This window comes from Glycine soja, chromosome 18, assembly GCF_004193775.1.
Source record: "Glycine soja cultivar W05 chromosome 18, ASM419377v2, whole genome shotgun sequence".
Lineage (NCBI taxonomy): Eukaryota > Viridiplantae > Streptophyta > Magnoliopsida > Fabales > Fabaceae > Glycine > Glycine soja.
In genome coordinates this window covers 18,389,798-18,412,496 of record NC_041019.1, presented here as the reverse complement: position 1 = coordinate 18,412,496, position 22,699 = coordinate 18,389,798, and the positions used below count along the sequence as shown (strand labels likewise).

Here is a 22,699-nt window from a genome sequence, read left to right as displayed (position 1 = left end):
ACAAAGGAAAAAAGTGAAACCGAAGAGGACAACAAAATCAAGAAGAAACAATGCAAACCCAACATAAATCAGCAGCTTCCAACTTGCTAGTGAAAGGACTCAAAAACGCTAGAAAAGAAGCCACGTACACCACCAACCACCAAAACTGGAAACGACAATCTAATCACTCAACAACACACCAAGCTACGTGGCTTAAAACCAACACAATACCCATAACCATAAAATGACATATGGTAGCAAGGTGGCACAAAACCAAACCAACCTGGAGGGGCATAAAATGACCAAAAAACCAAAAAAATAGATAGTTGTCAAGCTCTCAGCCATGGGTATTTTAGTATATTCCACACACTCCAACTTTAGTATATAGATATTGATGTACAAAGATACCGATCCAGCCCAAATTTAATTGGGTTGGTTGAATTTGAGCCTGAAAATTTACTTAGATATGGATCTAACGCAAACCCATTTACATTCACACATGCTCGGCGTGGACCTAATTTCTCTCGAGACCAACTGATACATTAATTAGCACCCCTAACTTGTTCGAGTCAATTTTTATATATCTACAAAGTTATTTAAGCTTTCTAGTTCAAAGCATGTGTTAAATATACTCTCTCCATTTCACTTACGTGAAGTTTAAGGTTTTTTACAGGTATTAAAAAATAAAAAATAAAAAACAATTATTTTCTTAATTTAATAATAGGTTTAATTACTCATTTGGTCAATATAATTTCATTATTTGTACATTCTTTATAGTTTTAAAGTGGTTTTTTTAGTCCCTATAGTTTACATACATTTTAATTTTCTTTTAGTCTCTATACTTTGAAAGTGATTTTTTTAGTCCTTATAATTTACATTTTAATTTTCTTTTAGGTCCAATAGTTTGAAAGTGGTCTTTTTAGTCCTATACTTTATATTTTAATTCCCTTTTAGTCTTTACCATCAAAATATTATCAATTACAATTAATTATAAAAATATTAACAAATAATTCATAACTAATTTATCGCAAGATAATTTGTAATAAAAAATAATTGATAATTTATAACTAATTTGTATCTAATTATTTATATATATATTTTTTATCGTAAGGACTGAAAGCTAATTAAAATATAAATTATATGGATTAAAAAGATCACTTTCAAATTATAAAGATTAAAAGAAAATTAAAATACAAACTATAAGGATTAAAAAGATCACTTTTAAACTATAGGGACTAAAAAAAAAATCTAAACTATAAAAACTAAAATATACGAATCGTGAAACTATATATGTCAAATGAGTAATTTAACCTCAAAATCTAAGTCTCCAAAAGCAGAATCATACAAGTCTTACTCAAAATAACCATCACCTCCCTCTGAATTCTCATTTCCACAATTTACCCACCAATGCACCATTCCATCCCTTCAGACACCACCAAAAACCCCACATTAATTTCATCAACCAGTAATCATCTCATAGGTTCCTCATAATTTAAAAAAGAAATCCAGTACATGCAAAATATGTTGGAATGACCCACGTTCAGGGTCACATTCCATGTTCTATTTTATTTTATTTCCATTACATTATTTTGGGAATTTATTAAAATACAAACTATAAAGATTAAAAAGATCACTTTTAAACTATAGGGACTAAAAAAAATTAAAATCTAAACTATAAAAACTAAAAGATACGAATCGTAAAACTATATATGCCAAATGAATAATTTAACCTTAATAATATATATATATATATATATATATATATATATTTATGGAACTCGTTAATATACATTTATCTAGCTATGTAGTTAATTAGATTGTAACACCTACTCCCGCTAAGAGTATTATGCGGAACAAAAGAATATTTAATGTTTTTATTGATTTTGTAAAATAATAATTAATTAATTTGGAATAATTTATTTATTTTTATTAAAATGTCATATGAAACGGAACTGTAGGAGTATAATGTTAGATACCACTAATTAAACCGTGCAAAAAACTTCATTTAAGGATAATGAATGAAACAGAGTGAAATTTGCAAGTTGCAAGAGTTGTATTATTGTTAGTATTATTATCAACATTTAGTACTTCCTTTCCATTTATCACGGTTAACATTGCTGACAAATGTTATCAAATCAAATACTATATAATGCACGGAGGTGAAAAAAGCCGAAGGCTCATCAATAAACCGAATTTATATATAATCACTAGGGCACGTGTTTCTGCATAAAAAAAAATGAGTACCTAACGAAGGGTTCATTGGCAATATTCAATTTGCACCTCAAAATCTAAGTCTCCAAAAACAGAATCATACAAGTCTTACTGAAAATCACTATCACCTCCCTCCGAATTCTCATTTCCACAATTTACCCACCAATGCACCATTCCATCCCTTCAGACACCACCAAAAACCCCACATTAATTTCATCAACCAGTAACCATCTCATAGGTTCCTCATAATTAAAAAAAGAAATCCAGTCAAAATATGTTGGAATGACCCACGTTCAAGGTTACATTCCACGTTCTATTTTATTTTATTTCCATTACATTATTTTGGGAATTTTATTATTTCTAAATCTGGTCCATTTTTTATCTACATTTAACTCATATCTTTGCAACATATTTGCAACCACCTTCATAATAAATCACGTACCCATCCTTTATCTCACGTACTGATAACAAGTTGGTTGAGCTCTGTGATGGACAAACTCTATAAATAGGATGGGGTGCTCTCAGTTTTGTATCATCAAACTCACTTCTCTATTCAGAAAAAAAATACACCATCTATTCAGAGCAGTAAGGGTCTATAAGAACAAGGAAGAACAAAACTGTCTTTAAGTTCGTGTATGCGCCGCTTCGCGTTCGATTTGCAATGGCTGGAGGTACGTTCATAATATTTAGTTTCTGTTGTTTGATCTAAATATGTCATTTAAATTAATTTGCATGTTTAGATCAGTGCCTGTTTAATTTACATTTGGTATCAGAGCCTTTTTGTACCTCTGCCTTGCTTGTTGGGTCGTTCCTATTATGCGTTTACGGAGTTTATTTTCTGAGTATATGAGTGTTATATTTTAAGCCTCCTAAATTCAAAATAACATCAAAATTAGGAATAATATGAGTTTTCTAATTTTTCTGTGATTTAAAATATATTTTTGGTTGTCAAAAATGCATATGATGGTGTGGGTTTTCAAAATCGGGTTCGCGGGGGTTAAAACCCGGCTGGAGATTGAAGATGAGCATTCACCAGTGGTTGATGCGGTTTATATCACCTCTAAGCTATTGTGATTTATTTATTTATTAGATGCAGTTCATGTATATTTATAACTTCTGAAGGATAAATCAGTTATGCGCAAAAAATAACTCCCTTGCCACTAAGCTATTGTGATTTATTTATTTATTAGGTGCAATTCATGTATATTTATAACTTCTGAAGGATAAATCATTTATGCGCAAACTATTTAAAATTTTTTGTCTCTAAGTTATGCTGAACATGCAATATTATGTTAAATACTGGTATGCATTGGATTTGATCCTTTAAAGTTTATTACATGTTGAATGGATATACGTACAATGTTATTTTGAATTGGTATACATGTAATTTTTATGATTTAATATTGAGCACGTTTGCATTATTAAGTATGTTATGCAAAGATTATTTTTTAATGTTAAGTGAGTAATATAATTTTATTAAATTAGAGAGTAGCCACAACATCTTTAATTGAGTAAAATTATATGCTAAATTTATAATCATATTAGAAATATTAATTGTGATTAATCATATGTAATGTGATGAAATCTACCAACAGGAATTTTGTTGTATTTGTATGATTAATTAGGATAAAATATTATATTATATTTCTTAATTTACCCACACGAATTAAGGAAAAGAACATGATTTAATAGTTTTATCATAAAGTTGCATGATGAATCTAATTGAGTAGGACTTTAGCCTACAGACAAGTTTTGTGTCACTAGATTCATATATTGAGACATGATTTGCATTGGCAAAACATGACATTTGTTTAGTCTCAAATTTTCTTAATGAGCATGTGTGTTTGTTTGCAGTTTCACAATCTATGAATATTTCTTGTGACCTTCCCATATTGAAAGGTGATAATTATAAGGTTTGGAAGGTAAGAATTATCCTTCATTTGGGCTGGATGGATATTGACTATGCTATAAGGAAGGATGAGCCACCGGCTATTACTGAAACTAGCGAACTTGATGCTATTGACCTTTATGAAAAGTGGGAGAGATCTAATCGTCTCTCCGTTATGTTCATAAAAACCAACATATCCGCTAGTATTCAGGGTTCAGTTGACCAGCATGATAAGGTCATAGATCTGTTGAAAGCCATTGATGAACAGTTTACGACCTCTGAGAAGTCGCTTGCTAGCACACTCATTATGCAATTCTCTTCCATTAAGCTTACTGGAACGAAAGGTGTGCATGAACATATCATGCACTTAAGGGACATAGTGGCTCAGTTGAAAACCTTGGAAGTTACCATGTTTGAATCCTTCCTGGTACATTTCATTTTGTGCACCCTTCCTCAACAGTATACACCCTTTAAAATCTCCTACAACACACATAAGGATAAATGGTCTATTAATGAACTGATGACCATGTGTGTTCAAGAAGAGGAGAGATTGATAATGGAAGAGCGTGAGAAGGTAAATTTGACTAATTCTACTTTTGGAAAGGATAGGAAGAAGTCTGTAGGCACCAATAAAGGAAGGATTTCGACTCAACCAACAATTAAAAAGGAGTCAAAGTGTTTCTTTTGTAAAAAGAAATGACACATAAAGAAGGATTACCCCAAATTTAAAAGTTGGTTTGAGAAGGTACACCATTTACTTTCGTTTATTATGAATCTAATATGATTAATGTGAATCATAATACATGGTGGATTGACTCTGGTTCTACAATCCATGTTTCTAATACCTTGCAGGGTATGGAAAGCCTAAGGAAGCCAGTGGGAAGTGAGCAGCGCATCTACTTAGGGAGTAGGATGAGCTCGCATGTAGAGGCCATTGGAACGTGCGTCTTAGTTTTAAGTAGTGGCTTTAAATTACATTTGGAGAAAGTTTTTTATGTTCCTAGTTTTTGTAAAAACTTAATTTCTGTTTCTAAACCTGCACCTTTGTGATTTTATTTTAATTTTACAAACTTTGGTTTTAATTTACTAAATAAATCTGAAATTATTGGTTGTGGTCAATTGGCTGATGGTCTTTATTCAATTGAATTAAAAAGCGACGCTACTTATAATTCTATGCACGTTTCTGTTGGGTTAAAACGATGTATTATGAATGAAGAATCCTCTATGTTGTGGCACCAAGATTAGAACATATCTCTATTGAGAGAATCAAGCAATTAGTAAATAAAGGAGTACTTGGTACTTTGGATTTCGCTGATTTTGAGACTTGGGTAGATTGCATTAAGGGTAAACAAACTAACAAGTCTAAAAAGGGTGCAAAGAGGAGTTCTAATTTATTAGAAATCATACATACAAACATATGTTGTCCAGACATGGATGCAAATAGTCTGAAATACTTCATAACCTTTATAGATGATTATTCACGATATATGTATCTCTACTTACTTCATTCTAAGAATGAAGCTTTAGATGCCTTTAAAGTTTTTAAGGCTGAAATTGAGAAACAATGTGGAAAACAAATTAAGATTGTGAGATCAGATAGAGGTGGGGAGTACTATGGTAAATACACAGAGGATGGACAAGCACTAGGTTTATTTGCGAAATTTCTTCAAGAACATGGGATTGTTGCCCAATACACTATGCCTGGTTCTCCATATCAGAATGGTGTGACAGAACGAAGAAATCAAACCTTATTAGACATGGTGAGAAACATGAGGAGTAATGTAAAACTTCCTCAATTTTTATGGATTGATGCTCTTAAGATGGTTGCGTATATATTAAACCAAGTTCCAACCAAGGTTGTCTCAAAGACACTTTTTGAGTTATTCAAGGGTTGGAAACCAAGTTTGCAACATATACGCGTTTGGGGATACCCGTTTGAAGTAAGAATTTATAATCCACAAGAGAAGAAACTAGACCTTAGGACTATTACTGGGTATTTCATTGGATATGCTGAAAGGTCTAAAGGGTATAGGTTCTATTGTCCATCCCACAACACTAGGATTGTGGAATCAAGGAATGCAAAGTTTCTTGAAAATGACTTGATCAATGGGAGTGATCAATTTCAAAACATTTCTTCTAAAAGGGATCACTATGAAGCTGAACCTTCTGGAACAAGTAATAGGTTGGTAGTCATTCCCACCCCTCAAGTTAAAATGGGTGTTAGACAACCAGTGATTGAAGTTCCATAAGTTGTTGAAAGTGATCATGTAGATCAAGTTGTTTGTGGGGAAACACATGATGATATTGAACAAACTGGTGAAGAACCGATTGAACAAGTTCCTCAACAGGATGATCAAGCAACATTAAGAAGATCTACTAGAGTAAAAAGGACAACAATTCCTAATGATTATGTAGTGTACCTACAAGAATCAGATTACAACATTGGAGCCAAAAATGATCCTGAGACGTTTTCATAAGCCATGAGTTTTAAGGAATCAAATTTGTGGTATAATGCTATGAGGGATGAGATGCATTCTATGGCATCTAACCAAGTTTGGGATCTCGTTGAGTTTCCTGTTGGTGCAAAAGCCATCGGATGTAGATGGGTCTTCAAAACAAAGAAAGACTCAGAAGGCAACATTGAGAGACATAAGGCAAGATTTGTAGCTAAAGGATTCACTCAAAGAGAAGGAATCGATTACAGAGAGACCTTTTCCCCTGTATCTAAGAAAGACTCTCTTTGAGTAATTTTGACATTAGTAGCTCATTTTGATCTCGAGTTGCATTAAATGGATGTGAAAACGACGTTCCTGAATGGTGATCTAGAAGAAGAGGTTTACATGAAACAACCTGAGGGATTCTTATCTAGTGTTGGTGAGCACTTAGTCTACAAGCTTAATAAGTCCATCTGTGGATTGAAACAAGCCTCCCACCAGTGGTATTTAAAATTTCATGAGGTCATTTGTTCATTCAGCTTTGAAGAGAATGTCATGGATCATTGTATATACCAGAAGGTCAGTGGGAGTAAGATTTGTTTCCTTGTATTATACGTAGATGATATTCTGCTTGCGACTAATGATAAAGGTATGCTATATGAGGTGAAACAATTTCTCTCAAAGAACTTTCATATAAAGGATATGGGAGAGGCATCTTATGTCATAGGCATAAAGATCCATAGAGAAAGATCTCGAGGCATTTTAGGCTTGTCTCAAGAAACCTATATCAACAAAGTTTTAGAGAGATTTGACATGAAAGATTGTTCACCAAGTGTAGCTCCCATTGTGAAGGGTGACAAACTCGCTTTGAGTCAGTGCCCCAAAAATGATTTTGAGCGGGAAAAGATGAAAAATATTCCATATGCTTCAGCAGTTGGAAGCCTTATGTATGCTCAGGTTTGCACTAGACCTGATATTGTGTTCGCTGTTGGAGTCTTGGGAAGATATCAAAGTAATCCAGGTATTGACCACTGGAAAGCTGCAAAGAAAGTGATGAGATATCTTCAAGGAACAAAGGATTACATGCTCATGTACAAACAAACTGATTGTCTGGAAGTGATTGGCTACTCCGACTCAGACTTTGCTGGTTGCGTTGATTCACGAAGATCAACATCTGGTTATATTTTTATGTTAGCCGGTGGAGCTGTATCTTGGAGAAGTGCCAAGCAAACCTTAACTGCTACTTCCACTATGGAGGCTGAGTTCGTTTCCTGTTTTGAGGCTACCTCGCATGGTGTATGGTTGAAGAGTTTCATATCTGGCCTTAGAGTTGTGGACTTTATTTCTAGGCCATTAAAGTTGTATTGTGACAACTTTGCTGCAGTGTTTATGGCTAAAAACAACAAAAGTGGAAGTCGAAGTAAGCACATCGACATCAAGTACTTAGCCATAAGAAAACGTGTTAAAGAAAAGAAAGTGGTCATTAAACACGTCAACACTGAGTTGATGATTGCTGATCCTTTAACTAAAGGCATGCCACCAAAGAATTTTAAGGATCATGTATTACGAATGAGACTTGGTTCCATGATATAATTTCATTGTACGTACATTTTTTATTTTCAATGAAACTCTTATTCAGTTAGATATTTTCTCATATGGTTTTGTGCACATATTTATTTATTTCGAGAAAAATCATTCGATTTAGATATAGAATAAACATATGGTTTATTCATTAAGTTGAGAGCTAGTGTTGAGAGACTTGATATATTGTGGTACATGGAAGATACTACTCATCATCAGAGGACCTATCGCCGTGACTCATATATTATGTTTCTTATTACAGTTGATGTTGAGTTAAATGGACCAAGTGGGAGAATGTTGGAATGGCCCACGTTTAGGGTCACATTCCACGTTCTATTTTATTTTATTCCCATTACATTATTTTGGGAATTTTGTTATTTCTGAATCTGGTCCATTTTTCATCCACATTCAATCCATATCTTTGCAACATATTTGCAACCACCTTCATAACAAATCACGTACCCATCCTTTATCTCACGTACTGATAACTTCTATCTCACGTTCTGATAAGAAGTTGGTTGAACTCTGTGATGGACAGACTCTATAAATAGGATGGGGTGCTCTCAATTTTGTATCACCAAACCCGCTTCTCTATTAAAAAAAATACACCATCTATTCAGAGCAGTAAGGGTCTGGAAGAACAAAACTACCTTCAGGTTTGTGTATGCGCCGCTTCGCGTTCGATTTGCAATGGCTGGAGGTACACTCATAATATTTAGTTTCTGTTGTTTGATCTGAATATACCATTTAAATTAATTTGCATGTTTAGATCAGTGTCTGTTTAATTTACAAAATAAGCATTTATTTCTTAATTTTTTTTAAAAAAACTTTAGACCTAACGTAACCCTAGCTAACAACCATAACCATCATGACTTATACCAACCCTACCATGTTCCTCCTCTTCCTCTCCCTATCCTTCTTTCCCTTGATCCAAATCCAGCTCACCACCAACTACTACCAAAAAACTGTCCCAAATTCTCCGACATCGTCCGAAAAGCTGTCACCCACAAGCAACTATCGACGCCGACCACTGCTGGCGCCATGCTCCGCCTCTTCTTCCACAACTGTATGGTTGGCAGCTGCGACACCTCCATCTTCGTCACCTCCAACACCTTCAACAAGGCGGAGCATGACGCAGCCGTCAACCTCCCCCTCTCGGGGGATGGGTTTGACGCAGTGGCGCGCGCCAAGGCGCCCTCTAGCTTGAGTGCCCTGGCGTCGCCTCCTGTGCCGACATCCTGGCCGTGGCCGCACACAATCTCGTTGTTGCAGTCGGTGGCCCCACCTTTGATCTCCGCCTCGGTCGGAAAGACTCCCTCGAATCAAAAGCCACTGACCCTGAAAACCAATTCCCCTTACCAACCATGTCTTTGTCAGAAGTAATAAAAATCTTCACATCCAAAGGCTTCTCTATTCAAGAAATGGTGGCTCTCGTTGGTGCACACACCATAGGGTTATCCCACTTTAACCAATTTTCCCACAGGCTTTTCAACTTTAACAAGAATTCCGAAATTGACCCTGCGTATAACCCTGATTACGCTGCGGGGTTGAAGAAACTGTGTCAAAATTACACCAAAGACCCTTCCATGTCAGCGTTTAACGACGTGATAACTCCCACGAAGTTTGATAACATGTATTACAAGAACTTGCGGAAAGGAATGGGATTGTTGGCCACTGATAGTGCCATGTTTGATGATTCCAGATCGAGGCCCTTCGTTGACAGGTACGCGGATGATGAAAAGAAGTTCTTTCAGGATTTCGCACGTGCCATGGAAAAACTTAGTGTGTTGCAGGTTAAGACCGAAGGAAAAGGAGAGGTGCGGTCGAGGTGTGACTCATTCAACACGCTTAATAATTGAAACCAGTTTTGTGTCTTTTCGTTTTTTGTTTTTCGCTTGAAAGTATTCAACGAGGGAGAGTGATGGAACAACTAACATGTAGAAAGAGATGTAGATTGTAGGAAAAGATAAAGTAAGAAGAAAATAACATGCACAAGTGACAAGTCTTTCTGAATTCTGAATGAATGTAGGTACTACGTAGGAGTACGGTCTTAGCCACGTATATATCGTGGCGTTTTAGCTAGTGAATAAAAGTTCATAGTTTTTTCGATTTAATTTTAATATATTTAGAATAAAAACTGTATATTTTTAGTATATTATATATTTATTTAAAATGTAAAAAAAAATATCTTCATTTCATTATAATTTTTTTGTATCAAAATTATGAAGCACTATATTAATTACCAGGAGAAACAGACACTCCGTATATTTTTTCTTTTGTGTTTATAAAAAATTATCATGTCTAACTGCTTTTTTTCTTAATTTTTTTGTAAAATGAAAAATAAAAATAATAAAAGTAAGTGGGTGATTTATAAAGATAATTATAACGATAAAATAGTAACTTATAAATGTAACTATAGAAATAAAATAAAATAAAAATATATACACCAAAACATCTTTTATATATATATATATATATATATATACACATTTATAAATTACTTGTTTAATTTTGGTATGAATTGAATTTATACGGATTCTCCCATAATTATTACATATAATAAGATTTGTTAATTTTATCACATCATACTGTTCATTAACTCATTAATTATTAATATGATATGGTAACTGAGTGAATTTCTATTAAACTCCCATGTAAAAATATTTTGTATTAATAATATATAAAATTAATTAAAATTATATATATATATATATATATATATATATATATCTTGTATTAATATTTTGTATTAACTGTGTCCTACCATACTACTCCCAAATCTAGTTTCTTTTGACAAAAAGAATAAAAGATGTTATATCTTTTTACTATCTTGTTGGAATATCTTCTTACTAATTCTTCTTGTAAATTCTTTTACTCATTGACACGTCATTTCTTTAACTTCTAAAAGCATTTAATACTTCTGATTCTCTTTTATTTCTATGTAGAATTGATCAATCCTAATCCCAGTCAATTAATTGTTAGTGAACTTCAACATTTAATTGGAAGAACTATGGAACGGTTTGGTTTAAAGATTAACAGAAGATCAATCGAGCGAATGAACCTCTAATCAGATTAATTGTTTTAATCACTCTCTATGTGCTTTATCATTTCCACTAATTTGCATGAATCCTACATGAACAACTAGGAATTAAATTTAGTAAAAGATTACTAAGAGATTATGGTCAATATATATTAATGAAATTGAGACAGATGATTAGTAAATGAAAATTAATTCAAAGCTCAATAAGAAAAAGAATTTGGGGATAATTGCTAATACCATTGAAATCACAAGCCCAGCCAGGTCTTCCCTGCTTGTTAATTTCATGAATTATTGCTTGCTTGTTCTTTCAAATTATTGTACAGAACAATGGAACCTTGCTTCAGCAGCTAAGAGTAACATATCAGCACAAGCGTTAACTTCTGCATAAATGTGAATTATTCTTACTATCCAAGCAAGCTTTAATAAATTTCTATAGAAAAGATGTGGTAGTTTTTATATCTTTTAATTAACTATTGTTTAGCTGATGGGATTTCTGTTTTATTTTTAGTGTTAGAAGGAACCTTATATCACCTTCATATTTTGAATTAGTTTGTTAGACTTATATCACATTAGGCGGTTTCAACTTAAGTTTAAACAACAAAACCAATTCATAATTAAAAGACCGAAATTTATTGATTCAGTTATAAATTAATATGAATTTTTGAAACAGTCATTGTAAGCATTGAGGACAAAATTTTGTTTACATAGTCCAATCATAATAGTCGTTGTAAAGTACTAATAGTATATTCAATACCTATACATCCTTTAATTTCTTCAAACAACCTTCGAGATTGATTTACTTAGATTGCCAGTAAAGTTTAATGGTTACGGAATCCATTAACAATAATCTCTAGGATAAAATATCAAGACTTAAAGTTCATTGTTTGAGGGCCCTAGGAACTCCCAAATGGTTAGAGGGAACTAGGAGGATAAGAGATAGGACCTATGGGTAATAGCTAATATGAGTTGAAATTTTATGGAGTAGAATCAGTGTTTGATATTTGAGTTGCCTAACCAGTGGTTTCTAGTGTACATTTGTTATGATTATAGTGTGTGATATGATGATACAGATTGTCTGCTAAATAGCTCTGTATGAGGTCCCCCTCCAATTCCTTTTCCACTATAGGTATCAACCAAAATAAAAACACAATCCTTGTCTCTCCTCTGTCTCTCTCTATATACCCTCATATTCATATTAATTTTAAGCAAAACCCACAAACCATCATCATCATTATTTACCATTCCCGCCCCATGAAGTGTTCTCTTTGTCCCTCAAAACCATGACTCACCTATATAGTTGTATCATACATACGATGTTACCTCAAAGTCATGCAACTCCAATTAAAAAAATTATTTTCACTTTCGAACACAGTCCTTACCATAGCACCCAATAAATTAAGGACAAGCTGGGTTAATTGTAATGTTGTTATATTTTCATGTTGTTTATGCAGAACTTAGTCCAACAGACCCTAGAGTTCGAGCTCAACTCTAAATACCAAGTCCAACAGACCCTAGAGTTCGAGCTCAACTCTAAATACCAAGCCTAATGCCAGAGTATAAGGAATTGGTAAATGACGAAAACTAACAAGTAATTAACAAAGTTTACTTACCTCACAAAAGTTGGACAAAACCTAGCCCGGACAAGTTATCGGCACCGACGAAACGCAGAAGCACACGAGGGAGGGCACCACAGAGGTTTGCTACGAAGGAGGTTGCTAGCTAGGGCGTGCTCACGGCAGATAGGAAGGGCAAAGAGTTAAAAGGTAATGGTGCGGTACTATTTTTCTAAAATTTTATTTTAATTTGCAAAATTGCAACAAGGATGGTGATTTCTTAAAAAACGTCGTTGTATTCATTGGCATGCTGTGAAATGCGAAGATGTTTTTCACTCAAACGTAGTCATTTGTTGAACCGCTCAAATACGACATCGAGCAGCACCAAAAATGTTGTCGTTAATGTCGGGGTATTTACATAAATGCCACCGCTACAGATTCAACAACGTTTGCATAGCACAGATGTTATATTGATGTCGTGGAAATGGTTTTGTATATATATATATATATATATATTAAACTCTTTTAATAAATGATAGTGTAGCTACCAAAAATATATGATAGTGTAAAAAAAATACTATCAGTTAATTAAAATTACTCTAGATATATTTTTTAAATTAATTATGAGTGAAAAAGATATTGGCAACTAAATATAAATTATCCTAAATATAATTTTAAAAATAATTATTATAAAAATTAAATATTGTATTATATATGATAATTTATGATTAGATGATGGGTAAAAAAATCTTTATGCTTTGAATGCATTTCAATTAAATTCCGCATAATAATTTAACTTTTTTGTCTGCATGTACCAACAAATATTACAAAAAGATAAAATGTATCCAAAAAAAATGAAGCCTCCCTGTTTGTATAAAGAATTGTTCTATAAATGATGAATTAGTAGTTTTATTAGAAGGAAAGCTAATTGAGTATCTGATTATTTGGTAAGGGCGTCTCAATTTCATGTTAGTTCTCATGTTTCTTAAAATATACAAAGTTGTATACAACATTTTATTGATACAAAAATGATATGAGCTTTTTTTGTAAAAAAAATATCATGGGCTAGTACTATTAGAGCTGGGCAAATGGGCATAGCCCCGCGGGACACTCGCAACCCGCACAATATATATATGGGCCGTAATATTTTAAATTTGTTTAAATTGTAAATTTTTAATTTGGTCTGCTTAATCTACGAATTAAATAGGTTTTATCCATTGGCTCCCTTGCGCTTTTAACATTTTAATATAAAAACAATAACACTAAATAAATAAGGGGTGCAAACAAAAGTAAAAAAAAAATAGTATAGAATTTAATTACTTTTCATATGATTCAATGATGGGTGAGCAGTGATATAATATTTTGATTTAGTATAAAATTATAGATTAACTAAACATGATATACAAAAATGCTTTTTTAGGAGACTTAAGATACAAAATATGTTATCATTTTGGGTAAATAATTTTTATATTAGACAATTCATAGTTTTAAAATTGGGTAAAATTTTACATTTTAAAATTTAATTTTCATTTTTTTAAAATTTTTTTGTCAATTATGGGTTGGCCTATTAAGCCCATGGACTATGCAAATGACTTGTTAGGAATGTGAGCTTTGCAAGACGGACTTACCTACGTACCGAGCTAAGCTTTGTTAGGAATGTGACGTTAAAGAATTACTTGGATGCACAGTACTACGGTGAAATAGCTATAGGAACTCCTCCTCAAAAGTTCACTGTCATTTTCAACACTGTCATTCTCCTCAATGGGATAATTTAATTCACACTGAAAGTTGCTAGCTAATCTTACTTGTGCAATTTGGCTTAATTTGTGAACCCCACCTGATTATTTATTTTTTCGAATTGATCAATGAATAAGTATTTGCCACCCTAATTTTCTTTGTGACATGTCATTGATGATTTGGCGCCTGCTTTTTTCACTATCTTTCGCAGGTAATTGCATCATAGAGGTTATTTAAGATGAGGCACAGGCGTGAAACTGCTTCAGCTCTTCATCTGAAGGGTCAAGCAGTGGCGAAGCAAGCGAAGAAGAGTCAAGTAGTAATGGTGCTGAAATCCGCACCACTGCTTATGTTGGAAACCCAAGGAGGTCTTCATTTGTGTGGCTGGCCTTTTTGCTGATCATCACTTATTTCTGTTCATCCATTTATCATTATCAGTTTCAGAGCATGCCTGTGCCTCTTACTGCAGAAGAGGCCGGCAAGAGGGGTTTTCGGAGATTGAAACATTCAAACATGTCAGGGCCTTAACTCAGTTGGGGCCTCATCCTGTTGGTTCTGAAGCTCTGCAGGTTGGCTCTTCAACTTTGTTAATCTTTTGTTCCCATTGTTGTTGTTCTTATTTCTTACTTTTCATTGATTCTTTGAATCACAATCAAGAGTAAGCAAGAAGTTTTAGACTTCATGGTAGTTCCCATAATGAACAAGAGTAATGATAGCTTTTTGCATGTGTGATTCTTTTATTAATATTATTGATAGTTCATAATGAACGACAGGAGTAACAACAACCTATACAACTGATTGTGGTAATTTATTAGTCCATTTTCTGTTAATTATTATACATTTATTTTGACTAGCTTCCAACGGCAGTATGTCTTGACAGCATGTGAAAATATTAAGAAAACTGCTCTCTGGGAGGTAGATGTTATGGATATTTTTCATGCAAAGTTAGGTGCAAATCATATGCGCTGTGGCTTATTTTCAGGGAGAACACTTGTTTATTCAAATCTAAATAGTGTCCTAGTAAGAATCTTGCCGAAATATGTATCTGAAGAAGGGAGCAATCTATTCTGGTCTCTTCTAATATTGACATGTGATATTCTCTATCCCAACATACATATAAATAAATAAAATATATAAAAATATCAATCAACAAATTTACGTGGGTAAAAGGTTCACATTTACTTCATTATTATTAAATAAGACTTATTAAAAACATATTTGGCTCAAAATAAGATTGTCAAAGTTTACAAAAAATGTTTTGTCAGATCAGTGAGGTAAAATAAAATAAAATAATATCATGCAATTAAAATAAAAACCCATCCCCAATATCACATCATATCAGAGCATTGTGTCACAACGTCCTCTCGCACGAAGTTCTTTAAAGTCGTCCATCTAGTCATTTGCTCCCACGAACACAAAGTTCAAGATCATCACAGGATCCAAACACAAATAGAACACAGGGAGTGAGTTATCACACAAAAAATTACAAAACAAATAAACAAGACATAATCAAAATAAATTATGGAAATATTTATAACAAAACTCAACTTAATACAACCCACGACACTTCACCACTTTATCTTTAAAATTCATTTTTTTCAATCACTAATCACATTACACATGAATCACACACTCGAGTCAAAACACAATAACACTCATCAATTTCATAATAAACAATTAGCAAGTGTTATGCATCAATTATACTAAGACTTAAGCCTACATGCAATGTGGTACCATGTTAGTAAAAAACCACCCTGGGGCGCTTAGGAGTACATAACAAAACACACCACACAATGGGTATGTCAGATCACTCTTACTAAGTAAAATCATAAGGTGACCAGGGTCACTCTGTTTTGCGAGAATGCTCCAACCATATGGGATCAACATAGGCTTAAAGGAGCACTCAAACCGAGTGTCTTTACCCCCCCAAGACCTAGATTTCGAAGAATCCGTTAGGTTCTCACCTTCCTGATTCAGGTCCAACCCCTAAAATAATTTTTACAAGCAGACACTACTCATGAATTATACAATACCCATGACCTCATACTCATGTTTCAAACACGTTTAACACACTGCACTACAATTTAACACTGGTTCCTAACTAGGAACCTACACTTTCTCTTTAACACTGCGCATAAACACTTTTCTCAATATAAATAACGGTCGGGTTATTGTATAATTCACAGCTCACAACATAATTATTGTCACATCAATTGTTAAACACATACACACTTATTCACAACCAAATATCATGCTCACAATTTAACATCTCATGATGTCACAATCCACCATCACAGGTTTACATGTATCTCACAAATTAACACATGTTCAACTTTGTACTTGTACTCAATTTCAACAATAATATTATAAACGGACACTGCTCATGAATTATACAATACCCACGATCTCACACTTGTGTTTCAAACACGTTTAGCACATTGCGCTACAATTTAACACTGGTTTCTAACTAGGAAACCTACATTTTCCCTTTAACAGTACGTATCAACATTTTTCTCAAGATAAACACTGGTTTGGTTATTGTATAATTCACAGCTCACAACACAGGTAATGTCACATCAAGTGTTAACCACACACTTATTCACAACTAAAACTCATATTCACAACTTCGCATCTCATTATGTGATAATCAACCATCTCATGTTTACGTGTATCTTGCAATTTAACACATTCAACTTTGTACTTATACTCAACCTCCATAATAATATTATAATCTTAAAGTAATATATTATTCTACAATTCATCATATATTCAATTTATCACTTATATACAATTTCAATCACAATTTCATAATCCCAATATAACTATTTATTACGCTAATCTTATTCAAAACACAAACAAATTATACAAAAATATTTCTCAATCCATAGGAAGTAAAACCCCTCAAACAATTTCACATAATTATACAAGAAGAATTTCAATATAATAAACATTCCAAAATAAATCTCAATTTGATCACATAAGGATTCCTATACATGTTCATTCTAACCCCAATTGCAATAAACTCATCCCTTACCTCTAAGAGGGCTCACGTGTGTATTGTGACAGCAATAGTGACATCTCTAGCGATTTTCTGAGATTCCTCAAGTTTTTCCTTTGATTGCTCTGATAGGGTTCCCAAACATTAGAGAGAAGGAGAAAGAATTAAAGTCTCCATTCCACTGTCTACATGTGATGATATTTCTACCTCCAAAGAAGTTTTTTTGCAAATCCCAACGGTGAAGATGTGAGGAAATGAATCGCGAACCATATACCAAAATTTCACAATAATCCAACAGTTAACAAGTCCGGGATCATAGTTTCACTGAGACAGTTTTAGATTTCTGCGGGAAAAGAAAAAACTAAGATGCAAAGGTATTTCTCTCAGCTTCGACATGTTTTCGTAATTCCCAATCATAAGAATGTTTGGAAATGAATTCGGAACTTGGTGTTCAAATTTCATAATGATCCAATGGTGAATAGGTCCGAGATCGTCATTTTTTTTAGACAGGTTTGGTGATATGCGGGAAAAAGAGAGTTTTGGAAGGAGGGGAATGAAAAACGAAATTGAGAGGAAGAGGAGGCGTAGAGAGTATCGCGAGTCTAAAAATTGACCTAAGATGCCTCTATTTATAGCTAGGGTACTCACAATCTATTATTTACTCTATTTTTTTTGTTTTATTTTATTTTATAAACAAATACTCTATTTTATTTTCTATCAAACGAATAAATCAAATATATTTTCTTTTTTTTCTTCAAATCATTATTTTAATACATTTATTTCTCCTTATTTTTTTAATTATAAAATCTGACCATTTTCTAAAACTATTTTTTTTTACTAAAAAATATTTTTAATTTATTTACGAAAAATGAGATGTTACATTTTCTTCGTCTATTTGTTCTCATACTTCTGTTTTGATCCATCATTGCTTTTTTTCTTTGTTTTTAAAATGATGTTTGCAGATTACTGGGACACATTTATCATCGTGACCTGATTTGCCAACATAAATATGTTGTACATGGGGGCTTGTGTCTGTATGTAATTTTGTCCATCTATGATCAATAATGGACCTCTAATATAGAACTCTATGTTGGTCTGCTGCAGGAGAGGGGAGAGGGGATGATTTCCTAGTGGGGAGTATTGTTGGAGCCCTGATTTTTATGGAGAAAGGTTAAAAATATACATAATCCTGTGTATGTTGGTTTGTTTGAAATCCTCACATTAGTCGTTTTAAACAAAGGAACATTCAATTCTTTGATCAGTAAGATAAGGATAATATCAATAAACCACTGATTGTGGATAAAAATTAAACTCATTGAATAATAACATTATGAAAGTAGGAGCATATTGGTCTTGGAAGGATATTTGAGGAAAGACATTGTACTACTAATTGGAAGTCGTAACAGGGACATCAATAAGAATTCTAAGTCATGGTGAGAAATATTTACAACCTCAAGCTTTTCCAGTAAATATCTTTTTTGTTAAAAATATTCATCAGCCTCTCCTTATGCTATTTGGTGCTATTCTGGAATTCCATGCAAGCCTGCAAAGTGACTGCTCTAAAAAGTTTTGCTTTTGCAATTTGAATATTTGATTTTTTTTTAATTAGTTAAGTGCACTCTATTATTTGCTGCTAAACATATAGCATTGATTTAACAGAGCAGGGGCCTGGAGATTGCAGTTGATGTGTAGGTGTTATGCTGGAACTTGCTCGTGGAATTTCTCAATGGCCTCACGGATTGGAGAGAGCTGTTATATTCTTATTTAATACTGGTGAGGAGGAGGGTCTCAATGGTGCTCATAGCTTCATAACCCAGGTATGGAATTATTGTTAGTTGTTAATACATTTATATTAAGTAGTTTTCTTACTTGCTTCTCATGTGGTTTGAAAATATGGTTTTTAAATTTACAAATTATAAGACTGATGTTGTGATTAGAATAAATCTATTAGAAAGACGTTAGCAGACTTTATCTCAATTTTCATGTGATCCCTTCCATTCTTTTGTTTTCTAACCCAGGAGAATAACTTTATAATATTTTTTTACTAAAAATAATTTTGTAAATTTTTAAATCATAAGTAGTGTTTTTAGCACCCTTTAAAGTAGTGCTTGTGGAAATAGTATCTTTAAATCGAGTCTTTTCTTTTAAATTACAAATGTTGGAATGATTTTTATTGGTATCTAAAATCTAAAATATGTTGTATAAAAACATTACCAACAAAAGAATTTTTTATTTTATTTTTGATGCAGCATCCTTGGAGCAAAACTATTCGTGTGGCTATTGATTTGGAGGCCATGGGCATTGGAGGGAAGTCTATTATTTTTCAGGTGTGTTTATTGATCCTATTAGTTTTTTATGAAATTGTAGGGTGTACTTTGACAAAATGTTTTTGTTTTCATTTCTTATTTTCACTTAATATTACCAAATTGCTACCTTGTTTTCATTTATTGTTTTAAAAATTAATGCTTTTTTTCTATTGAGACAGATATATTGAAAATGAATGACAAATTATTCATTCAATGTTAGTTCAGTTGGAAATAAAGTTGTTTTTCATATTATTGCATTTTATTGCTAACCATGAAATCCATATTGTGTTGGTTGAAAGAATGAGACTTAACAAAGCGACTCTTTAAGAGAGCACTCTATACAATAACAGATTCGAAGATGGTAAGCTTTCCATCTCTTGATATGCTCCTTTTAGCCTAGCATGGTTTGCTTTAAACCACACTACTACCAAAAGAAGCTTCTACATTGGTTGAAAACAGGTATCTATGACGAGCCCCACACCGTCTTTGTTCCAGATGTCGTTGTATGTCGACAACAACGACATCGATCACCCAAGGACCCGTCTTTGTAATGTTAGAATACAACGTCAGTGCGTATATAACAATAGACGTTATATAAAACGATTCGACGACGCACATATTGAAGAACCCGTCGTTGTTGGGGTCCATTTCAACGTTGGGTACGCCTAAGACCCGTCGTTGTTGTGGTCCATTTCAACGTCGGGTACGCCTAACACCCGTCTTTGTTGGGTTTCCATTTCAACATCGGTGGCGGGCTCACCCGTCGTTGTTTGACAGTATGTCAACGTCGGTTGGTGAGTACACCGTCGTTGTTCTTTGAAGTTTCAACGTCGGTGGTCCGCGCACCCATCGTTGTTGGCGTAGAAACCTATAAAGACGGGTTTTGATAATGACCGTCGTTGAAGTAGTTCCCCTACTCACAAAATTTGGGTTATACCATTCAAATTTCAAAAACAAAGCTACACTTTGGTTAAAACCTAAGTTGCAAGTCCACCCTCAACCCAGCCCTTCTAAATTATCAGCCCGTCTTAAAAACTGTGTCGTTGAAAGGCCTTTTTCTAGTAGTGCCATTTCTTTAGTGTCATTGGTGCTTTCCACGCAATCAATTAGTCAGTTTGCAGAAACTATGCTTGTGCTGAAGTAAGTCGTTGGATAAATATGCAAATATTAACTTTTATTTCTAGTATAAAGAGGAAAATAAGAAGAAAAGCTAACCCCTTGATAAGTGAAGTTACCTTATGTCTTGTTACAAATAATAGTGCCTGAAATAGTTTGAGTTAATATGATTTTATAGCTACACAGACGTATTAGGATTGACAAATAAGGATTTTATTATAGCCTACAATCTATTGAGCTGCAAAATTGAATGTTATAAAGTGGTGGTGGAAGTGAAAAGATATCCTGGGGAAATAAAGGTTTTATTCAAATATTTTTATATCCAATGACAATAATATGCTATGTTTTCCCTTGTGCAGAATGACAAATTAGAGCTTTTGAAGACTGGATCTCTTCAACATCTGGGGGGAAATATGTTTGCTTTCCTGTTTCATATTGGGGCATCTTCTCATATTCCAGAAGGCAATTCCACTCAATCAGAGGAAGATATAAGCAAGAACAATGCCATATACTTTGACATTTTGGTAATTTGTTACTCAAAAAACTTTTTGGTTTTCTTGGTTATGCAAACCATATTCCAATTTTATGCTTTACTTTGTACATCACGTACTATTTCCCATATAATAGGGTGGTTGTAGCTTGGTATGCTACTGGCCTACCGTCATATCATTAGTCTCTGACATATGATACATGCATTTTTTTAGGGAATGTACATGGTTGTATAACTTCAAAAGTTTGCTAATATGCTCCACAATTTAGTAATAATGCAGTCACTTATAATATGGGTTACATCATTGGTTATGGGTGGTATACCAGCTGCAGCTTCGTTGGCCTTGCCGTGTTTGAGTGTTCTCCTCATGTAGCCCTTTGCCTTAAGTTTCTCCTTCCATGTTTGATTACTCCTACCTTTGATATCTTTAAAATAATACTTTCTAAGGCGATTTTTTTTAAAGAAATGTTAATTTTTTTAATATTTTTAAAACAAAAAAAATACATTCTAAGACGATTTTGAAGAGCATTGACATAGAAATCAAAATTCTAAGACGATCTAAAAATCATTGTGGAAAGTATTGACTTTTCACAATGACGGCTTCAAAGACGGTTTTCAAACTGTTGTGGAATATGCTAAAGAATCGACGTGGAAAACACTTTTTCTAGTAGTGATTAATTAATAATAACATTTTAAAATTTTTTGTTAACAATATGTCAATAACATTGGTTATGCTAATTACTATACAAATAAAATAATATTTCAAGTTAAAATCAAGCATATAAATATAAATATGAGAAGCACTCCATAAATTAGGTTAAGAACTTAATTAAGAGATGTATTGGAGTAATTATTTTTTAAAAAAATATCTTAAATTAGAAATGACAATATAGAATCTATAAAAGTAAATTAAAAATTCAATGAAATCCCCTTTTAGAGTGATTAAGAGTGATATCTGAAATCACTTAAATTCAAGATGAAATTTAAACCAAAAATTTATAATGCAAAAATATTAAAAGTTTTTAAGAGTGATCTCTGAAATCTCTTTCCTTTTTTATGCTTTTTCCTTCCTCTCTCAATACACCTCTACCATATCAGATCTTGAGTCTTTGAGCCCTCAGCCTCTCCCTCTTCCCCCACCCCTTCCCTCCCAAAAGAATTGCTACAAGCACCCGCGCTAGTGTTTTCATAAACAGATTGAATTTACTATCTAATTTTAGGTATTTTCTTACTTAAACTAAAATTGGCACATGATTAGAAAGTATCAATCTCTTGGTTATTATTTTTTTCCCTCTCAATGTGTTACATTATTATATCCATGTTGAATATATTTTTCTTGTTGATAAGCTAACTATAACATATCAA

The 22,699-nt window shown here is 33.2% G+C and overlaps 2 pseudogenes; both read left to right on the top strand.

Moving 5' to 3' along the window:
• The first annotated feature begins 8,962 nt into the window (after positions 1-8,962).
• Positions 8,963-9,953, top strand: LOC114397043 (annotated as a pseudogene).
• Positions 9,954-14,241: 4,288 nt separating this feature from the next.
• LOC114397042 lies at positions 14,242-21,707 on the top strand (annotated as a pseudogene).
• Positions 21,708-22,699: the final 992 nt, after the last annotated feature.